Below are 21,226 nucleotides of genomic sequence, written 5' to 3'. Positions count from 1 at the left end.
CCCGGGTGCCCCCAGCCCAGCAAGGGACAGGAGAGGATGGGGAGTCGAAAAGGCTGCAGTCTCTCCTGTACCTTATCTGCAGCGAAGGGCTGCAGACCTGAATGGAGGGTTTGGGGTAAAAAGAATGAGACAGGGAAGCGAAAAGAAGGGGTCTTTTGGGAGGCCAGACCGAGAAAGGCGTCGGAGCAGGGGGAGTCTATGCGATCCATCCAGTGCACCTCTCCCCACCCTGGCAGAGCTGATCTGGGAGTGGGGAGCTGCTGCTGTCGCCGCGGTCTCCACAGAGGATGCTGGGGGCTGAGACTTAGGATCGGTCCCCCTCCCTGCGGGCAGTCCCAATCTCACCGTGGCTCCTCTGCGGAGTTCTGGGCGTCGCGATCCGAAAAAGGGTGGGTTGTGCAGCCTCTGAGTTCAGGTTCGCAGTGAGTTCCGGCACCTGGGGAAAGCCGGCTCGGGACTCCGGCGGCGGTCGCTGTGATCCTAGCTGGGGCGCGGGCAGTGCGGGTGGTGGTCCCGCCCCCGCTCCCAGAGGCCGCCCCGCTCGCCCGCCTCGGCCCCGCCCGCCGCTGCGACTGGGCCGCGCTCCCCCTCCTGCGGGCGCGGTACCGCCTCAGCTCCAGCCCCGGCGGCGGGAGCCAGGCAGTGCACCGCAGTGCGGGGCCCGCGTACCCGTCGCCGCACAGCCCCCATCAGTGAGGGACCGAGGCCTCAGAGGCCCCACCCCTTCAATCCTTGGGGAGATAAGGCAGCCTGCGAGCGCGGCAGAGCCGCTCAGTCTGCAACCCCCACCCCTGTAGCGACCCCAGCCATCCCATTATCACCCTACCCTGCCCACCCACACCCCGCCCTGAGGAGGCTTCCCATCACCGCAGTGACCCTCCCTTCTCACTGCAGCGAACCCCAGCGCCCCATCACCGTAGGACTCTTCCCCCCTAAAGCCAGCCCCTTTCTTCTGCAAAATGCTCTTTAATTATTGCAGAAAACCTCCCCCATTTCTGCAGGTACCTTTAGCAGTTGTGGTCACTTCAGTGACCACTCACCCCAAGCGACGCTCCCCCATCACTGCAGCGACTTCCCCGCACCAGGAAGCAGCCAGCCTTGCCATCACTGCAGCGCCATCCTTCTACTCGTGCTGGGGGTGGGGAGGATGTGCAGGATGATTCCCTCAGGCTATAACCCCCGGGTTTCTGACGTTACCTGGGGCCTTGAGAATGAAGCCCTTCAGCCTTAGGGCTGCAGACTGTCCCTGTCACAGCAGTGACCCCCGTCCCCACACACCCATTCCTGCAGCGCCTCAGGAGAAAACATCTCTGCTTCTAAAAGAGGTCCCTTGTTATCGACAGAATTTTCATGTGGTTGACACTGTTCCCCTGCAGATTAGGAAAGTCTGTAAAACTTCTTCCAGGAAGTGAGGGTGTTTAAGGGTCACACATGCAAGCATTCTTACAGACGCCCCACTCATTCTGCAAAGAGAGCTTATGGAGAGCTGGGGTGTGGGGCAGCCACTGGGGAGCAGGTTTTCAAGACAGGCTCAGGGTTCTCACCCCCACCCCTTAACTCCATCCTTTTAATTCCAATCACACTGGCCCCCAGGGGATATCCTGCCTCCTGGAGCACCTGAGCCCTTAACCCCAACCCACTGCCTTGCTTAAACCACTTAGCATAATAGAGATGGCTTGGCCTTTCCCAGAAACTTCAGGGTGGAAATGCACAAGGACAATATAGAAAGCACAGACACTGTCACAACAGTGTAGTCCACAGGACACTCCAGCTGGGTCCCAGCTCTGTTTCTTCCATGCTGTCTGAGCCACTAACCTCTATTCTCCTTTCTCTGCTGAATCCACCCCAGTCTCAACACTAGAGAGAATTAGTGGATGAGCCCCATGGAGACCCAGGCAGTGCCCACCTTCCCCAAGGACTTTATGTTCTGCTCCTTTTGCAAATGAATCAGAGCCATGTGTGGCCCTCAGGTCAAGCATGCAGGAAGCTGTCACCTGGGAGACTTGTACACATAGAAATGGAAGAAGATGCCCTTGTTTTGGGTCCTGAGGAGAACTTGCATATAAGACAGTCTTCCAGAAAGATGGTGTCCTTATGGGAGATCACACACACATAGGCAGAAGCCATACTGCACTGGAAGCAAAATTGGCCCTGAGATCCTGTTGGGAAAGCTTTCTTAGCTGAGGCAAACCAAGGCAGAGACAAGACAGCCACTCCACAAGACACCTAGACCATGTTGCAGGGTGGGGCAGGCCAGTGCAGGCTTCTTGCCACCACTGGGTAGGGGCACCAAAAAGGGGTTCTGAGGTCCAGCTAGAAGGCACTTTGGTGGTGGGGTGTCAAATGGTAGCTGAAGGTAAGAGGGGACAGCACAGCCACAGAGGGTTCAGGTGCTTGGTTCCAGGAGTTGGAGGAGATATGATGTAGTTAAGGGATGCCTGGGGCTAGTGTGAGCTGCTGAGTACTAGACAGAGGAGAGGGGTTGAGGCTAAATAACTGAAAAAACTCAGCCTCAGCCTTAAAGAAGTTTACACCGAGTTGGGTGACCTAGGCGCTATGGTGCAAGCCTATAATCCCACAGTTTGGAAGTCTGAGGTAGGAGGATCGTAAGTTCAAGGCCAGCCTTAGCAATTTATTGAGGCCCTAAGCAACTTAGCAAGATCCTGTCTCAAAAAATGGAAAGGGCTGGGGTTGTGGCTCAGTGGTTAAGTGGTTAAGTCCCTGGATTCAATTCCCAAGACCAAAAAAAAAAGGGGGGGGGGTGTCAGGTTAACATACACACACAGCCAATGTAGACTAAGATAAGCGCTGCATTACAAAGGAATAATGGGTGTTATAAAAGCTTTTAACAAACAGCAGCCTTATATAAGAGGGACACTTGCTGGGGGAAGGTATTTAAGTTGAGTCCTAAATAGGAATTAGGTGGTGAAGGGAAGGTGTTTCTTCAGAGGGATCAACCTGGAAACTGTGAGAGATCCAGAGGGGGTGAAAAATACAAGTAGATATGTGTTTTCTTCTCTTAGTCAACATCAGCTGGCTGTGTAGCTTAGTGGTAGAGTAAGTGTTTAGCATATGCAAGGCCCTGGGTTCACTCCCCAGCACCAAAATCAGTATCACCACCACCATCATCATTGTCAAAGCAGCCCTAAAAGATAGATACTACTATTATCTTATAGATGAAAAGATAGATATTACTATTATCTTACACTTTTCTTCGCAGCACCCAGAGAACAGAAGCTCAGAGAATTAAGTAATTTGCTCACAAGCTGTGGTAGAGCTAAGCCGCGTGGCCTTCTATAATCCAAGCTTCTTAGGATGCTGATGCAGGAGGATCACAAGTTGGAGGTCAGCCTGGGCAACTTAGGGAGACTCTGTCTCAAAAAAATAAAAAAAGAGGGCCGGAGATATAGCTCAGTGGCAGGGGCCCATCAAGCTCAATCCTTAGTACCACAGACAAACAGAAAGTGGTAGAACCAAGATATTGAACTCAGACCATCTGGCCAGAAACTTTGTTTTTATTATTATTTTGCACTGCAGATTGAACCCAATGGTGCTTTACCACTGAGCTATATCCCCAGCTTTTTTTATTTTGAGACAGGGTCTTGCTCAATTGCTGAGGGTGTCCTTAATTTGCTGAGGCCTCAAATTAGCAATCCTTCTGCCTCAGATTCCCAAGTCTCAAGGATTATAGCATGTGACAATGCACCCTGCTAGAACCCTTGCTTTGAATTACTACTATAGATAATGTGGCTTTCTTTTTAATTTTTTATATATTTATTCATTTACTGAAGATGAGGTTATGCTATGTTACTCCCTCTGGCTTTGAATTCCTGGGCTCAAGTGATTGTCCCACCTCAGTCCCATTTCCCCACCTCAGTAGCTGGAACTGTAGATACATAACCCCATGCCCCGCTTTCTTTTTTCATTCTCTCCTGACCCCCTGCACTGGGAATTTTGTTATTGGTTCTTTTTAGTTGTATATGACAGTGGATACATTTTTATATAATTATATACACATGGAATATATGTAGTTTGAGTCCCATTCTTATGGTCGTACATGATGGTGGTATTCACTTTGTTGTTTTCATATATGGGGAAACTATGTCAGATTCATTCCACGGTCTTTTTTTTTTTTTTTTCCTGTTCCCCCACCTTCTCTCCATTCCTCATTGTGTAATCTATTTCACTTATATTCCTTCCCTCAAACCACCCCCTACATTATTGTGGGTTAGTGTCTACCTATTAAAGAAAACATTCAAACTTTGGTTTTGTGGGACTGGCTTACTTCACTTAGCATGATAGTTTCCAGATCCATCCATTTGCTGGCAAATGTCATAAAGTCATTCTTCTTTATGGCTGAGTAATATTCCATTGTGTGTGTGTGTGTGTGTGTGTGTGTGTGTGTGTGTGTATATATATATATATATATATATATATATATATATATATATTGCATTTTCTTTATCCACTCATCTATTGAAGGGCACCTAGGTTAGTTCCATAGCTTAGCTATAGTGAATTGAGCTGCTAGTAATACTGATGTGGCTGCATTACTGTAGTATGTTGATTTTAACTCCTTTGGATATATACCAATTAGTAGGATAACTGGGTCAAATGGTGGTTCCATTCCAAGTTTTCTGAGGAATCTCCATACTGCTTTCCAGAATGGTTTCACCAATTTGCAGTCCCACCAGCAATGTATGAGTGTGCCTTTCCCCCACATCCTTGCCAACATTTATTGTTATTTGTATTTTTTTTTAACAATCCAGAAACATTATCCGTGAATTTATTATCCCAGATGACCAAGCATTTTGATAATTATTATTTTCTAGAAATCCTAGGGGAAGACCAAATGAAAAATTTACATATATTCATGTAAGGAATTTTATGTGCTGTGCAAAGAGAGGGCCATGTGGCTCCCCAGAAGGTTCTGGGCCCCATTTAGACTGTCCATTTTACAACTCTAGTTCCACAAACAAAAAGTGGTAGAACCAAGGTGTTGAACTCAGACATTAAAAGAGCTCCAAAGGCCTGTGATCACAGGCATTGAAGAGCATCACAAACCTTCCTGCTCCAGTTAGACCCTTGGTGGTTGAGTGTGTGGGAGCTGCTGAGGCTTGCTTCCTGGGTCTGGTGGAGGTCCTGCTGCAGGACCTGCAGCAACTGGCGTAGAAGTGTAAGGTTGCTGTCTCTTCAAGGCAGAGCAGGGCAGGAGGCCATTCCCTTTTTATTGGATCACTGTGATCCTGGCCCCATCCTGTTCACTGCTGTTTGGCATCTGAAGCTTTCTTGTGTAGCTCCCATTCTGAACTTGGAACCAAGGGGCCAGTACTTGAAACAGCTTTGGGATCAAGTCCTTTTCCATGAGCCAGAAATCAGCCATGCGCATAGCTCATTTGTTTGTGTCTCCCAGCTTTCCATAGAGCTTCTCAGGGTATCCCCTCATCCCGTCCACACGCACCCATGGTGCCTTGATTGTTCGTGTCACACTAGTCCAGTGAGCAATGTCCACAAAAGGTAGATGCGGGACTCCAGGCCAAGGCCTAGTCGGTGAAATACCTGTTATTTGTTCTTGATAATCGCCATTCTGACTGGAGTAAGATGGAATCTCAGTGTCGTTTTAATTCTCATTTCTCTAATTGCTAGAGATATTGAACTGCACTAGGAATTAAACCCAGGGGTGCCCCAACTCAGACTCCCAAATAGCTGGGATTACAGGCATGTACCACCATACATGGCCAAACGATTTTTTAATTAACAAATAAGTACCTCATAGTTCTTGCATATAACATGTTGTTTTGAAATATGTATACATTGTGGGATGGCTAGACAGTGTGGCTTTCTCTTTCATTTATTTACCTATTTATTTATTTATTTATTGGTGCTGAAGATTGAACCAAGTGCCTTGAGTACATTAAGTACATGTTTTACCATTGAGCTACATCCCCAGCCCCACTATGACTTTCTTTCTTTCTTCTCATTATTATTCTTCACAGCACTGGGGATTGAATCCAGGGCCTCTCCATCTAGTCAGTACCCCAGAGGTCCAAGGAGTGGGTGATTGAAGGTGGGCTCATTCTCTCCAGTTGAGCAGGTAGGAGGCCAAGGAGTGGCTTCCTTGCATAGGATAGGGCCTGGCACACAGTAGGTGCCCAGTACATTTTGGCTAAGTGATGGTGCGAGGAAACCCAAGATTGTACCAGTTTTCTAATCTCCCTATGGAGCAGAGAGCAGGGCTACTGAGGTCCCCTGTTCAGAGCATCCACTTACCTACCTCAGCCACTCCCAAGTTTGTCTGTGGGCTGCTGCTTTTCCTCGGATCTGGTGTTAGAGGGAAGATTCCAACTTGTCCCTCAGGACAACACTGCCCAGGTGTGGGGGCTGGAACTTTGCAATGACTTTTCCAAGGGTGGTGGTGATGCAGGGAGTGGGGCCATAATCCCAAGGGAAACAGCCTTAGAAAATGACAGTGGGGACTAGGGATGTAACTCAGTGGTAGAATGTTACAGGCCCTGAGTTCAATCCCCAGTAACTCCTAAAAGGAAACAGAAGAGAAAATTACAGTAAGATGGGTCACCTTGTTGCAAAGCACAGCCTCTTTGTCTTCTGCTCATGGGTTTCATCCCTGTCTTTGAGAATGAGGTCTTATTTCCCTCAACTTCAGAAGTAGATATACACTCAGAGCTGAGCTCAGAAAAAGTTAGGCCTAGAGAAACAGAAGGGTTTTGCTTTTTGCATATCTAAAGCTCGATTTCCAGAATCCCAGCCCCTGTCTGAAGCCCAGATTGGAAGCTGGCTTCATTTCATCCTTTGTCACTCCATACACACTTCTTGGAGCATATTATGTGCTAAAGTTCAAGCTATAGCAGGAAACAAGACAGTGATGGGGCTTTTCTCTTCATGGAAGACATCAAACAGTCAGACAATGACCTCTTTAAACTTCTTATTTGGAAATGACTTCAAAATTTATTCATTTCAAAAGTTACTTGGAAATAATTTCAAAACAAAAGTTGCAAGAATAGCATTTTTTTTTTTTCGGAACCATTTGAAAACAGATTGTACATATCGTGTCTCTTTACCCCTAAACACTCCAGTTAAGAACAGGGACACACTCTTATATAACCATACAATAATTGTCAAATTCAGAAAACATAATATTGAAACAATACTATTATCTAAATCATGGTCAATATTTCAGTTTCACTAACGTTTGCAAAAATGTTTTTCATAGCTCTCCCCAGTCCCATCCAATCCAGGATCACACATGGCATTTAGTTAATAGTTCTCTTTAGAGTCTTCTGTTGAAAATGGTTTCTCATTCTTTTTGTCTTTCCTGATTTTATTTTTATATTTTATTTTTTTTGCACAGTTTTGGGGATTGAAGTCAGGGGGGCCTCATGTATGCTAAGCAAGTACTCTGCCGCCAAACTAGACCTTCCGTCCCAGAGTTTTCCTCCTGATTGGAAGTCTAAGGTTTTTCTTTTCTTCTCTCCTCTCTCTCTCTCTCTCTCTCTCTCTCCCCCCCCTCTCTCTCTCCGGAGTGGGGGGGAGAAAGAGAGAGAAAGAGAGGACTTTGGACCTCCAGGGCCGTCTTCTGTGTACTGGCTTGATGGTGAAGGCATTAATATATATATAAGCATAGGAAATATATATGTATGTACATATATGTATATGTGTGTGTGTATATATATATATATATATATATATATATATATATATAAACACAGCTATTAAAAAAGAAGAAAGAGAAAAGAAATTTTATATATATATATATATATATATATATATATATATATATATATATATATTCATGTATTTGTCACCCAGGCAGGCTCCAAACTCATGGGCTCAAGTGATCCTTCTGCCCCAGCCTCCCAAGTGGCTAGGTCTACAGGCACACACCACTGCAACCAGCCAAATACTGTTTTGTTTTTTTTGAGAGTATTAGCCAGTTACTAATACCTAATACTAATTAATACTAATAACCTAAACAGAGGGACATTATTTACAGAATGTCCCTCTGTTTAGGTTTGTTTGCTGTTTCTTCATGATTAGAATCAGGATATAAACTTTTGGCAGGAATACTACATAAATGATAAATTATTCTGACTAGACCACCTTGGTATGGTTTGTGTTAGAAAATATGTTATAACTTTGAATATCTTTTTTTTTTAATATTTATTTTTTTTAGTATTTGGCGGACACAACATCTTTGTCTGTATGTGGTGCTGAGGATCGAACCCGGGCTGCACGCATGCCAGGCGAGCGCGCTACCGCTTGAGCCACATCCCCAGCCCCAACTTTGAATATCTGATTAAGATGCTAACTTAGTGTTCTCCAGACAGAAAGAGAGAAAGAGAAAGGGGGACGAGGGAGAGAGAGAGCACGCTCGTGTGTGTACATGTGTGTGTAAAATAAGGAATTAGCTCATGCAATTATGGAAATTCATCAGTCTAGATCTGCAGTGTAGTGTGACAAGCTTAGGACCCAGGAGATAGTGGCACACACCTGTAGCATTTGAGTCCAGCCTGGGCAACAGTAAGAAAGGAAGGAAGGAAGGAAAGGAGGGAAGGAGGGAGGGAGGAAAGAAGGAAAGAAAAGGACCCAAGAGAGCCAAAGGTATAGAAGAAATCAAAAGGCAGTCAGTCTACTGGAGAATTCCCTCCTTTGGGAGGAGGTCGAATTTTTTTTCCATTCAGGCTTTCAACTGATTGGATGAGGCCCACCTACATTGTAGAGAGCAATCTGTCTACTCAAAATTCACCGATTTAAATGTTAATCTCCTCCAAAACCACTCTCTAAGTTGACACATAAAATTAACCATCATGGGTGGTATCTGCCAGATTTCTCCACTGTAGTCTACTATTATTTTTCTTTTTGTAATTAATTAAGTCCTTGGTAGAGAGATAGTTTGATTCTATGTAACTTTCATGATATTCACCAAAATTTCAGCCACAACTTTCATCATCCATTAATGACATGCTTTTTTTTATCTGCTTTATTGAGGTATAATTTATATATGATAAAAGTCACCATTTTTATTGTGGCAACATACACATAATGTACAATTTGTCATTAATGATATCAATAACTTTTCCAATGTTGTGCAATCATCACCATGATCTAGTTCCATTTAATTTATAAATTTCTAATTTTTAATTTTTTTTGCGATTCTTGGGATTAAGCCTAGAGGCATTCTACTTCAGCCCTTTTAATTATTTTATTTTTAAATCATCATCATCATTTTGGGTACTAAGGATTAAAGCCAGGCATGCTTTACCAAGGAGTATATCCCCAGTCCTTTTTTTTTTTTTTTAATAGCATGTGCAAAAATTTATTTAACAGAATGATGAAGAAGGGACAGTAAAAAGTTTCAACCAGTTAAAATGGAAATGTGAGAAGTGTGCATATATACATGCAAACAGGAATGCTGAAACAAATGTACAAATACATGTGAAACTAGCCATATCCCAGTTCATCTTATTTTGATTTTTGCACAGGTTCTCCCTAAGTTGCTGAGGCTAGTTCTAAACTTTGTATCTCCTGCCTCCTTCCTGGGTCACTGGAATTATAGGCATGAACCACTACATCTGGCTCCAGAACCTTTTTTTTTTAATTATTATTAATGAGAAGCCCTGTACCCACAAAGCAGTTATTCCCCATTCCCGACTCCTCCCAGTTCTTAAAAAAACATTAATATGCCGTCTCTAAATTTGCATGCTCTACATGTTTCATACAAATGAAATCATACAGTAGTTGGCCTTCAGGTGCCCGGCTTCTTTCATTTAGCATAGTGTTTTCAAGGCTCATTCATGATGTAATATGATATACTATTTTATTCCTTTTATGGGTGAGTAATAGTCCCTTGAACGGATATACCACATTTGTTTATACATTCATCTGTTGAAGGACACATAAGTTGTTCCCATCTTTTGGAAAAGTGAATAATGTTACAATGAACATTTAGGTACAAGATTTTGTTTGAACATCTTCCCCTCCCCTTTCACTCTGCCCCTCTCCCTCCTCCTTGCTAGGTCAAATCCAAAGCCTCATGTATGTTAGGCAAGTGCTCTACCATTTGTCATGCCCCCAGCCCACCTATGTATTTTCTTTTTTATAAATTTATTTTTTAATTGTAGTTGGACAGAATACTTTTATTTTGCTTATTTATTTTTATGTGGTGCTGAGGATCGAACCCAGGGTCCTGCATGTCCGAAGCGAGCACTCTACTGCTAAGCTGCAACTCCAGCCCCCCACCTATGTATTTTCAATTCTTTTGGGTATACACCCAGAAATGAAATTTCTAGGTCATATGGTAATTCTGTGTTGAACCTATTGAAGTTTTCCACACCAGCTGAACAATTTGACATTTCCATCATCAATGTTAAGGGTTCTAGTTTCTCTATATCTTCACCATCACAAATCAAAATAACTTACCACATTTCACTTTTATGAATCTTGCTTTTAGTGTCATTCTAAGACCTCTTAACCAAACCATGGGTCTCAAAAGATTTTCTTCTGTGTCAGCTTCTAAGAGTTATAGAGTTTTACATTTTTTTATTTGTTTTAGAAACAGTTCACATATTTATTGGCAGACCAACCCAAACCAGTACTACAGTACCTTCACAGCTAAAGAAAGATTGCATTCCTAGTTAAATATTCCCAACTCCCCAGTTGATCCGGTGGTGACATTTTCAGCTTGATGGGACAGGATGATCATAACCTTGAGACAGCATGAAAATGGGTGCCATTTCAGGTGTAATTCCTGGCAGACCCAGCTGGGTTCTTCTCCAGGGTCTACTCTTGGAGTGTCTCCTCCTTCGTTCAAATCCACTGGGGAACGGGACAATTTTGATTTTGTTCATTGGCCAGGAATCGCTCGATCCTCAAAGTCTTGTGAGAAGAACTGGCGAGGAACAGAGTCAAGTGCACATGCAGCCATGGCAAGAAAAGGCCAAGAGGGGGATGAGGGCATTTAGAAGGTGCCACAGACAGGTGGAGCTTCTAGAGTTTATATTTAAATCTCTGATTCATTGGAAATAATTTGTATAAGGTATGATGTTTAGACCAAGGTTGTTGTTTTGGGGTTTTTTCTTTTTTTTTTGGGGGGGGGTCTTTGCCTATGAGTATACAATAACTCCAAAATCTTTTGTTGAAAATACTCTTTTGCTCCATTAAGTCGCTTCTGCATCTTTGTCAAAAAATCAGTTGACTTTACTTATGTGGAGCTATTTTTTTAGTTCTCTATTCTGCTCATCAGTCTATATGTGTATCTTTCTGGCAACACCATACAGTCTTGATTATTGTAGAGATATAATAAGTCATGAAATTGTATAGACTGATTCCTCCCATTTTATTCTTATTTTTCAAAATAGTGATAGTAGTTTTAGTTCCTTTGCCTTTCATATAGATTTTAAAATACTTTTGTCTATATCTATAGAAAGTCTTGTTGAGATATTGATAAAGATTACATTTAACCTATATGTCAATTGAGGAGAACTAACATCTGTGTGTGTGTGTGTGTGTGTGTGTGTGTGTGTGTGTACTGATGATTGAACCCAGGGGTGCTGTACTACTGAGCTAGATCCCCAGCCCTTCTAATTTTTTTAAAAATATCTTTATTTTATTCATTTATTTTTATGTGGTGCTGAGGATCAAATCCAGTGCCTCACACATTCTAGGCAAATGCTCTACCAGTGAGCCAAAACCCCAGCCCAGCCCTTCTAATTTTTTATTTTGAGATGAGCGTTTGCTAAGTCGCTGAGGCTGGCCTCAAACTTGTGATTCTCTTGCCAAAGTTCTGGAAATACAGGTTTGTGACACCACACCCACTGAATATCGACATCTTTATCACACTGCTGTTGTCTGAGGCAAGGTCTTGCTATGTTGCCCAGGCTGGTCTTGAACTTGGGAGCTGAAGCTGTCTTTCCACCTTCAACCTCCTGAGTAGCTAGAAGAACAGGCATGTGCCACTGCACATGTTGAATCTCCCCAATCCATAAGCACCAGTGTGTTTCTCCATTTACTTAGATCTACTTTATTTGTTCATTTTTTTTGGGGGGGGGGGCGGGGAGTTGTTTTGTTTTTGATACTGGGAATTGAACCCAAAGGTGCTTAACCACTGAGCCATATCCCCAGCCCTTTTAAATTTTTATTTAGAGGCAGGGTCTCTCTAGGTTGTTTATAGCCTTGCTAAGTTGCTGAGGCTGGCTTTGAACCTGTGATCCTCCTGCCTCAGCCTCCAGAGTTGCTGGGATTACAGGCGTATGCCTCTGCACCCAGCTTATTTATTCACTTTTAATTTGGATTTTAAAATTATGATAATGCTGCAAGAAAGTACATATTCCAATGCAATTATCATGGGAAGAGAACTTGACCTCAACTTGGTGGAAGGATCAGGGATAGCTGTTCAGAACATGTCACTTTAAAATTGAGATTTGAAGGATGAATAAGAATTAACTAGTTGTCAGACATGAAGGCACACACCTATAATTCCAGAGGCTCCGGAGGCTGAGGCAGGAGGATGGAAAGTTCATAAGCCAGCCTTAGCAACTTAGTGAGGTCCTAGGCAATTAAGTGAGACCCTCTCTCAAAATAAAAAAAATAAAAAAAAAAAAGAGCTGGGGATGTATCTCAGTGATTAAGCACCCCTGGGTTCAATTAGCTAGGCAAAGTAGATGGGGAGAAATTTGCAGGCAGAAGGAATAGTGTTTTCAGAGGCCATGAGTAGACAGAAAGCATGAAGCTTTACAGGCAATAAATTAAAGTTCCTATAGTTAGAGACCTGAAAGCAAGGGAAGAGTGAGGTCAGCTGATCTGGAAAGGTCAACAGTTGCTTGTCTATTCAGGCCTTTAGAGCCTTGTCAAGGATCCTCAGCTTTACTTGAAAATTAGAAAATAGAAAGCCATTAGAGATATTTAAACTAGGGAATATGATTATACATACTTCATTCCAATTTAATGAGTTATTCTCTATCACAAGTTCATATGTATATAATATATCATATGTATAAAATACATATATGTAATACAATATGATAAATATGTAATAAAATGAGTACACATTCAGGATAGAAAATCTTAAAGGATATTCAATGAATAATTTAAAAATTCCCCTCCCTTTTCTTCCTCTGTTCCAGTCCTAGAAGTAATCAATGTGGTCACTATGTCTTATGCATCTTTCCACTGTACAGCAGCGAAGCCAGCCTATAGAAATAAATGCTAAAGTGTGTAAGAGAATATAGTCAAGGATACAAACCTGTTTTAAGGGCCAGGGAGACAATGTCCAAAAAAAGGAAAACTGTGAAATAAACAATGGTCTATGCATACCACGAAACATTGTGCAGTTGTGTGGTGCTGTTTAAAAAAATTATAGGTCCTGCTTACATACATTGATAAAAGGCAAAAACAAAGTGCAGGATGATGTGTATAATATGAATCTATTTTTTTTTTCAGGTCTGAGAATTGAATCCAAAAGTCTCTACTGCTGAGCCACATCCCCAGTCCTTTTTATATATTTATTATTTTGAGACAGGGTCTTGTCAAGTTGCCCAGGCTGGACTCAGACTTGGGATCTCCTGCCTTAGCCTCCCGATAATAGGTGTGCGTCACCACACCTCACATGAATCCATTTTAATAAAGTCAAATAATTACCAAAGTCCTCTGGAGATAATATCAGGATAGTACAAAAGCCTTGCAAAGAGAGAATTTGATAAGAACAGAAAGGGACTGGATTGTTGAGAGTGACTTCTTCATTTCTTCTTTTCAAAATCCCAGCTCTGGTCAGTTGCCTTCTTCCTTTCTGCTTCTCCCTAAGGGGTTGTGGGGGGACGTGGTAGGGTGTGTGTGTGGCAGCCAGAGGAGTGATGCATTGTGGGTGTGTGCCTCTGTCCAGTATAGGGCTCTTTCCTTCCACTTCCTTGGGTCATCAGGACTGCCACAGGCTGGAGTGACACAGCCTTCAGAATTCCCAGTACCCTTAGACAGTGTTGCTGGGACCCCAGGGGAACATGAAATCCAAGTCCCAAATAACCAGACACCAAGGGATAAACAACAAGACACCCAGATTAAGGGAAACAAATTAGGCAGATTGTACTTTCAAAGTAAAACTTCTAAAACAGATGAACTTGCCAGGGGTGTGGCTCAGCTGTAGAGCATTTGCCCAGCGTTCACAGGGTCCTGTGTTGGATTCCAAGAACTGGAAAAAAAAAAAAAAAAGCACAAAACAGTTGAACCAAGAATTTAGAATCTATTTTGATAAATATGTAAGGAAAGAAAGAAACACATTAGCAATATAAAACAATAGCAGGAAATCCCTAGACAAATAAACTCGTGGAACTACTAATCCATAATCCCTTATCAACAATCAACAAACAAACAAACAAACACCTTTGAAATTCCAGAATTTAAAAAAATAAGGGATGGGGTTGTAACTCAGTGGCAGAGAAATTGCCTATCATGTGTGAGGCACTGGCTCAATCCTCAGCACCACATAAATAAATAAATGTTATACAATTTTTTTTAAAAAAGTTTTAGGACAATTCATTGACAAAATCTGAATTGCCAAGGGACTATTTATAGTAGTAGTTATCTCATTCAGTGTGAATCTTTATGTTTTGCTTTATGTTTGAAAAATGGCAAAAACAAAGTGCAGGACAATGTGTATACCATGAATCTATTTTTTTTTTTTTTTTTTTTAGTACTGAGAACTGAACCCAAAAAGAAATAATATGTCTGTTTATAGGATATTGTTCCACATCCAAGTATTATATTAGATTATTTTTGCTTTAACTTTTTAAAATTTGAAATGCTCAGAATTCTGTAAAATATGTGGCTCCAAGCTTTCAATAAATGATTGTGGGACCTCTTCATATGAAAACTAAAATTAAAATAAAGAACATGATAGATGGGATTAATAAAAAGCTGGAAATATCTGAAGAACAAATTAATGAGTTAGTAAATCAGATTGAGGAATTCTTTCAGAAAATAATATGGAAGGATACAGACAAAAATGTAAGTTCACAGATAAGAAAGCTAGACATAGATGTCTGAACATTCAGATAATAGGAATATTCAAGAGAGATAAATTAAAAGGAGAGAGGGAATACTAGAGATAAATTTCTCAGAACAAAATAAAAACAAGTAACTTCAGATTGAAAAGATGCTTAGAGGCTCAAATAGAAGAGAATAAAGAAAAACCAAAACATATAAATACTAAAGGAAATCTAAGAACAATATAGGTAAGAGAAAAATTCAAAAATGTTTGGAGAAACATTTGAAAAAATTGTAGAATGGCTACAATGGAATAAGGATCAATTCACATAAGTAAAGCAATACTTTTAAATATTTTAAGTAATTATTTTAAGTAATACTAGTAGCAAGAAAAAGCATAAAAATACTTTCAAGGGTTAGTTGAAGAAAATAATATGTAAACAAGAATTTTATATCTAGCCAAATTATCATTCAAACATGAAGACAAAATAAAGATCTGTCATATAGAGATGCACATGAAAATATTCTTTTTTTTTTTTTTTTTTTTTTTTAGGAGAGAGAGAGAGAGAGAGAGAGAGAGAGAGAGAGAGAGAGAGGGAGAGGGAGAGAGAAGGAGCGAGCGCTGGGCTGGTGGTGCAAACCTTTAATCCCAGCAAGACTAGGGAATGTAGCTTAGTGATAAATGCCCCTGGTTCAGTCCCCAGTTAAAAAACAACAATAACAACAACAACAAAAATGGGTCAAGGATCAGAAACATGTATAAAGTAAAGAGTTGGACTCTGCTGGTTCCAGTGGCACATGCCTGTAATACCAGCAATTTGGGAAGCTTAGGCAGGAGGATGGAAGTTCAAGGCTAGTCTCAGCAACTTAGTGAGGCCCTAAGCAGCTTAGTAAAACCCTGTCACAAAATAAAAAGAAAATGTAAAAATGCATTCTACTGTAAAATAAATAAATAAATAAATAAGAAAGAAAGAGCTGGACTTGTGGCCCATGCCTATAATCCCAGTGATTCAGGAGGTTCAGGCAGGAGGATCAAAAGTTTGAGGCCGGGCTGGGGTCGTGGCTCAAGCGGTAGCGTGCTCGCCTAGCATGCGTGCGGCCCGGGTTCGATCCTCAGCACCACATACAAAGAAAGATGTTGTGTCCGCCGAAAATTGAAAAATAAATATTAAAAATTGTCTTAAAAAAAAAAAAGTTTGAGGCCAGCCCCAGTAACTTAGACCCTGTTTTAAAGTAAAAAAGAGCTGGAGATGTAGCTCAGTGATAGAGTACCCTGAATTCAATGCCCAGTACATACATACATACACACAGAAAGAGAAATAGAAAGAAAGAAAATCAATCAATAAATCAGTAAGGAAAAGTAAACATGCATATAGGTCTGAAGACCATGACCAAACCGAAAATATAAGGCTTTTAAAACTCTATGGAAATAAGGAAATGGGAGGAAAAAAAAAAAAAAAACAATATGAAACCCAGTAAATGGAAAAGAACACAAGAAGGGAGAATTAAGTCATAAAATAGCAGGAAATATATAATTATAAATGGGTTAAACATTAAAAGAGATTCTCTCTATGGGGCTGGGGTTGTGACTCAGTGATAGAGAGCTTGCCTAGCATGTGTGAGGCACTGGGTTTAATTCTCAGCACCACATACAAATAAATAAAGGTAAAAAAAATAAACAAAGGCATTTATTTAAGAAGAGAGAGAGAGAGAGAGAGAGAGAGAGAGAGAGAGAGAGAGAGAGAGAGATTCTCTAGTAGCACATGCAGATAATCCCAGCTACTTGAGAGGCTGAGGCTGGAGGATCATGAGCTGGAGCCCATCCTGGGCAATATAGAGATACTGTGTCTCCAAAGACTTTCCAAAACAAAAGAATCTCTAATAAAGAACAAAATTCAGATGTTGCCTTTAAGAAGCAAATGTAAAAGTTGAAAATGATAGGGAAAGGTATAGGAATAGCTGGGGCAGTGTGCACACCTGCCCAGCCACTTGGGAGGCTGAGGCAGGAGGATCACAAGCTTGAGGCCAGCCTTGGCAACTTTTATTTTGTGTGTCTCAAAATAAAAGAAATAGAAAGGATTTGGGATGCAGCTTAATGGTAGAGCATTCCTGGGTTGAATTCACAGTACCAGTAAAAGAAAGATATATAAGAGGAAAATATAACCTAAGGAAAGCTTAAGTAGCAATGTTAGTATCTGACCAAGTAAAATGTAAAGAAAAAAATTGTATGTGTGTGAGTATTAAGACACAAAGAAGGATATATATGTATACACACATTCCTACATATTAATACATACTATATATATATCCTTCATATATATATATATGTATGTGTGTGTGTGTGTGTGTGTGTGTGTGTGTGTGTATATATATATATATATATAGAGAGAGAGAGAGAGAGAGAGAGAGAGAGAGAGAGAGAAGGGGGAGGGAGAGAGGGAAGAACAAAGGACATTTTGTATTTATACTTGCAAAAAGAACAATAGAAACATAGGATCTATCTGTCACAAACATGAATCTATTGCCATAGTATCAAAATATATCAAACAATTGCTAGTTGGTCAGCAAGAACTAAATATGACAACAAATACAGTTAGAGATTTTAGCACACTATTCTTGTAAACTGATAGATTAAAAAATAAAATGAGCCCCAGCAACTTGGGAGGCTGAGGCAGAAGGATTGCAAGTTCGAGGCCAGCCTCAGCAACTTAGGGAGATCCTGACTCAAAATAAAAAATAAAAAGGGCTGGGGATGTAGTTCAGTGGTAAAGTGCTTGCTTAGCATTCAGAAGGCTGTGGGTTTAACCCCCCCCCACACACAAACACGCATAGAGTAAAAACATGAGGAATATAAAATACTCAAAATATACAATAAGTTTAGATACACTTATTTCTTATACAACTGATATCATGCTTACTATGCACAGTTCTAAGTTGCAAATATTAATTTTTTGAATCCATAATAACTCTAAAAAGGCAGATACTATTATATTTCTCATTTATTAAAGAAGGTGAGGCATGGCAGTTCACTATAGCTTGCCTGAGTTCACACTGCTATTAACCTTAGACCAGGGTTTGAAACTCAGCAAGGTGATTTCAAAGCCTGTGCTCAGAATCACTGTGCTAAACTTCAGTTCACAAACAGGAAACACTATTTTCTTGTCTACTCAAAAGACGTAAAAAATACACCACATATTAGATCATAAAGAAGACCAATTCATTCCAACAAATCAGTAGCTTATAGACTGTGTATCTTAATCATAATGCATTACAACTAAAAATTAATAACAAAAAGAAAACTTTAAAAATATAGTAATAAATAGCCACTACATACCTTTTAGACTGGCAAAAATCCAGGAAACTGACAATACCAATTGCTAACAAGGATGTTAAGCAACAGGAACATCTTGTTCATTGCTGGTGGAAATGTTAAATGGTATAACCATTTTGAAAGATAGTTTGGCAGATTCTTAAAAAGCTTACTATAGTTTTACTTCATAATTCAGTGATTACACTTCTAGATATTTACCCAACTGATTAGAAAACCTATGTCCACACACACAAAAAGCACATAAATGTTCATAGCACTTTATTTTTTATTTGTGACCACTAAACACTGGAAGGAACAAAGATGTTTTCTTTTGTTTTTATAGTACTGGGAATCAAATTTACACATGCTAGGCAAGTGCTCTAACACAGAGCTACACTCAGCTCCCAGGAGAGTGCTACATCCATATAACAAAATACTATTAAGCAATATAAAGGAATAAGCTATCAAACCACACAAATACATGGATGATTTTAAATGCATATTGCTAAGTGAAAGAAATTAGTCTGAAAAGGCTACACAGTGTATGATTTCATTTATAGGACATCATGGAACAAGCAAAACTATAAAGATGATAAACAAAATTATTGGGTATGAGGGGAAGGTGCGGTGAGGGTTGAATGATGAAACATAGGGGATTGGGGGGGACACTGAAGTTATTCTGCATGATAATGTGACAGGTAATATATGACCCTATGCATCTGTCAAACCCATCAATCCTTCCAGCACAAAAGTGAACAGTTATGTATATACAATTTAAAAAACCATTCAAGAGAATGAGAGATCTTAGGATTAATGCAGAATGTGGCAAAAGACTCTAGCTGTATTGCATATGTATGAAATGAAGTTATTGGAGAGTGGAGAATGGTGCTGACCTGAGTTACTCTGGAAATACATAGAGTCTGTAAGACTAAAGGTAGGGCTGGGGTTGTGGCTCCGTGGTAGAACGCTTGTCTAGCATGCACGGGGCCCTGGGTTTGATCCTCAACATCACATAAAAATAAATAAATAAACAAAATAAAGGTATTGTGTCTAACCAAAAAATAAATATTAAAAAAAAAGACTAAAGGTCAAAGAACTCTAGTGGACAAAGTTGTTTCCCATGGGGAAATGGGTTAACATACATTCATGTGTGCTGGATTTGAACAATTAAATAAAGGAATAGTGCATGGTGGGAGTCAGATTTATTTCCTTTCTTTCTCCCTCCCTTCCTTCTGCCTCTGTCCCCAGTCCCCTTTTTCTATATTGGGGATTGAACCCAGGGTACTTTACCACTGAGCTACACACCTCCAGCCCTTCTTATCATCATCATTGTTGAATCGTTATCATTTATTTAGAGACAGGGATTTGCTAAATTGCCCTGGCTGGCCTCAAATTTGCACCTGCCTCAGCCTCCTGAGGGACTGGGATTACAGGTATATGCCACCATGACAAGTGAACCAGGTATCTTAATGTTGGAATGGGGGGACTCCCATTATAGATGAGCAAGGAGAGAAGGTTAGAATGATCCATGAGTCATGGATTGGAATTGGAGCCATTAGTATGAACTCATGAGTAGCTTACTATAGAGACAGGGAAATATTTATAGATACATGTTTATATACTTAAAATCATAATTAGACAGTGAGTCATCTCAAAATACCAATAAAATCAACAAGCTATTGTTACTTGTCAGAGAATTCATCAAGGTAGCCTGATACAAGATTAATCTACAGGCCTGGGGCTGCAGCTCAGTTGGTAGAGTGCTTACCTAGAACGTGTGAGGCACTGAATTCAGTCCTCAGCACCATATAAAAAGAAAATAAAAGTATTATGTCTATCTACTATAAATTTTTTTTTTTAAAAAAAAGATCAATCTAGGGGCTGGGGATGTGGCTCAAGCAGCAGCGCACTCGCTTGGCATGTGTGCGGCCCGGGTTTGATCCTCAGCACCACATACAAACAAAGATATTGTGTCCACCGAAAACTAAGAAAAAAAAAATATTTAAAAAAATTCTCTCTCTTTTTTAAAAAAAGATCAATCTACAAAAACCAGTAACATACCACTTATAATCAACCAGAAAACGCAATAAAAGGGAGGTCATTCACAATATGACATAACCATAAAAAATCAGATAGTTTACTTAAGACTATATAAGAAAACACTAAAACCCAAAAGTTCATAGAAGTGATCCAAATGAAGTAGAAAGAAACTCTAGTGTCTTGGATGGAATGGTTTAATAACAAATGATGTTAGTTTTTCCCACTTAATGTATACAGTGAAAGCAATCCTAATTCAAGTTCGTGAAGAATTTCTGAGAAATGTAAAAAACTCCAGTATTTATATGGAGAAATAAATTTCAAAAGAGAACAAAGTCAATATGTTATAAGCAGAGTCAATCTTTCCCTATCAGATGTCAAGACATATTCCAAGGCTATAATAATCAAAACAGCATGGTAGCCAGGTGTGGTGGCATACTCCTGTAATCCCAGCTGCTAGGGAGGCTGAGGTAGGAGGGTGGAGAGTTCAAAGCCAGCCTCAGCAACTTAGTGAGGTACTCAGAAACGTAGTGAAAATCCTATTTCAAATAAAAAATACAAAAAGGGCTGGCTGGCTCAGTGGTTAAGCACTCTGGGTTCAATCTTACTAACAAACAAACAAAACACAGCATGGTACTGGTATAAGAACAAAGAGACTAATACAGGACTGACACATGTATAGTATAATATAATATGTAATATAAATGAGAACATGTAATATGTAATAAATGTGGCACTACCATCACTGAGGAAATGATAGGTTGTTTAGTAGATAACGTAAGAAAAACTGGCTTATTATATGGAGCAAGATGAGAACCATGTCCCTATACAATGACATTTATAAAGGTAAATTACAGATGCATTAAAGACCTAAGTAAGAAAATATAA

General features: G+C 40.5%; 1 pseudogene; it reads right to left on the bottom strand.

Annotated features, from left to right (window-relative positions):
• Nucleotides 1-10,694: 10,694 nt before the first annotated feature.
• Nucleotides 10,695-11,191, bottom strand: LOC143407793 (large ribosomal subunit protein eL39-like; annotated as a pseudogene).
• Between the last annotated feature and the right edge of the window lie 10,035 nt (nt 11,192-21,226).

Source organism: Callospermophilus lateralis, chromosome 10, assembly GCF_048772815.1.
Source record: "Callospermophilus lateralis isolate mCalLat2 chromosome 10, mCalLat2.hap1, whole genome shotgun sequence".
NCBI classification, from domain to species: domain Eukaryota; kingdom Metazoa; phylum Chordata; class Mammalia; order Rodentia; family Sciuridae; genus Callospermophilus; species Callospermophilus lateralis.
This window is presented reverse-complemented; position numbering and strand designations above follow the sequence as displayed.